This window comes from Lactuca virosa, chromosome 4 (genome assembly GCF_052849685.1).
Source record: "Lactuca virosa cultivar CGN04683 chromosome 4, Lactuca_virosa_CGN04683_v6, whole genome shotgun sequence".
Taxonomy (NCBI): domain Eukaryota; kingdom Viridiplantae; phylum Streptophyta; class Magnoliopsida; order Asterales; family Asteraceae; genus Lactuca; species Lactuca virosa.
Genome location: NC_136429.1, coordinates 28,070,707 through 28,072,951, shown reverse-complemented (window position 1 = coordinate 28,072,951; position 2,245 = coordinate 28,070,707). Strand labels below are relative to the sequence as shown.

Below are 2,245 nucleotides of genomic sequence, written 5' to 3'. Positions count from 1 at the left end.
GAATACAATACTTAGTGTGAATAGAATAACCTAAGCCTATATATATATATATATATATATATATATATATATATATATATATATTACTATCTTATTATACAAACCTTACTATTTCTAAAAATAGATTTAAGACGTCCAAATGTTTAAGCTTAAAGTACAGCAAACCTATAATATAATAATTTTATAATTTAAATCGTCTAAATGTTTAAACAGAAAATACAGTCACCCAATGCATAGGTTTCTTATTTAATTCACGCCGTAGGTTTCCTTATTTCACTTTGACCCAACCCTCCTTTAAATCCCCGATATATCGCTTATTTACTTTATCACGTTTAATTTGAATTCCAGATACCCCAATCTCGGCATTTATCCAGCAACAAACCTAAACCGATTTCATGCTAGATATGCTATGATCCGTAACCCAAATGATCATCCATCATCTGCCAGATCTACCTCCTTCAGATGCTTCCATCGCTAACAGCCGCCATCAAAACCCTAGAACCCATCTCATAAATCTGCCACTGTCAGAACTCCAGTGGACGTTTTAGTGGCGAAAATAGTCTTCTCCCTTCTAAGATTCCTTTTATCCCAACCACCATCGCACAACCTGCACACAAACACCACGATGTCGGAACTCGAAGGTTTTATGTCAATTTCCTTGTCTCTAATTTACATAGATCTCATGGGTTTTTACTAATAACATCAGGCAGGGGAAAGTATGTTGGTTTTACTTATTGTTCTTTATTTTGAAACACTTCTGAAAAGATATTGTAGATTAAGAATTTTGGAAATCGCAAGGCTACTATGAAGAAGAAAATTGATACAAATTATGGTTTGATTTCTTTATTCTGTTAATACAAATGAAGAAGGAAGTTGATACAAATTATGGTTTGACTTATTGATCGTTTTTAATTTAAAACCTCAAGTTTTAAATTGGATTTCATTTTCTTTTTGAATTAATTAGATACTTAAGGGGGTTTGATGTTTTATTCAGGTGGTTTTGCAAGAATCGAGCATCAAGAAGTAAGTTTTCTTCCTTATTTCTGTTGATTGTTTTCTTTACCTAACCCTTTTTTGCAGGATTTTCTGATTTCTCTATCTTTGTTACGGATGTAGGATCTGTACGTAATTTAGCTACAAAGTCACCACGATGCTCCCTTCAGGAGCAATTCATTCAAAGAAACAATTCTAGTGAAAATGTAATTGCTTCCCTGTTCTTTGATGACTTTTGTTGATTATATTCATATAGCTAATTTACATCTTTGATGAATTTTGTTACCAGAGGCAAATCAAGTTTTTTGAATTAGGTTTTGTTTGATTTCCTGGAGTTGGAAGCATACAGGAAGCATTTGGAGGAGAGCTTTAACATAAACATAACAAGAATTCTAGCTTTCAAGAACAAGCCTCCAACTCCAATGGACACAATTGCTACCGACTGCTCTTCCGTTCAATAGTCAAAACATGCAAAAGCTCGAAGTTACATTCCCTAGGTCAGTTTTCGTTCCTCTGCAAGATCTGTTGGTTCTTTATAAATCCGGTTTCTGGTTCAGGAACTGAATCATATGGTTTTTTTGGTGTATAGACTTCCTAAAGAACATTAGATGCCCCTGATGCTACTGATGCTACTAATTGTATACCTCATAACCCGTTACTGCAGTAGATGAGGTTGGACCTTTGACCTGTCACAAGTGTCAATTGGGCACCCGATGGACACTGTATGTCTGTGGGCTTAAACATTTCTGATGTCCAGCTCTGGGATTCTACATCAAACAAACAGGTAATTAAATAATCTACTCTTAAGTTTATGATTTAGATCGAATATTTTCTAAATCTTTGTGTTTAAAATGTACATCCGAGAACACTGATAGGCTGCCACAAGTGATGTATATCAAGCATATTTGTGGACTTGGAAGGCAGCCAACTATTTTCAGGAGATTTAGTGTTTCAGTAAAAGACTAAGCAGGTAGCTTCTAAGTATTTTGATGTATTATTTATAACACTCTTTTTTAAAGTGGTTTTAATGTGTTGATTTTTTATATAATTTTGCATCAGGATTTAGAGTGAAGCAATCTCATATTTTGAAAATGCCCTTGCACTCTCGAAAATAGGCTTCAGCACCTAAGTTGGTTTTAGCATACACTTACATACCATCTTGGCTAACATTTTCAGACTTGTCATCTCTATTTATGACGTTGTGTGCACAGACGACGCACAAGTGTCTTCGACCTTAAAAAAAGGCAAGTTT

The 2,245-nt window shown here is 34.4% G+C and overlaps 1 long non-coding RNA gene across 1 annotated transcript; it reads left to right on the top strand.

The window, feature by feature from the left end:
- The first annotated feature begins 1,116 nt into the window (after window positions 1-1,116).
- LOC145168721 (uncharacterized) lies at window positions 1,117-1,799 on the top strand. Its single transcript, XR_013742032.1, has 3 exons — window positions 1,117-1,199; window positions 1,283-1,490; window positions 1,583-1,799. It is a non-coding gene; the product is annotated as an uncharacterized LOC145168721 (long non-coding RNA).
- The last annotated feature ends 446 nt before the right edge of the window (window positions 1,800-2,245 follow it).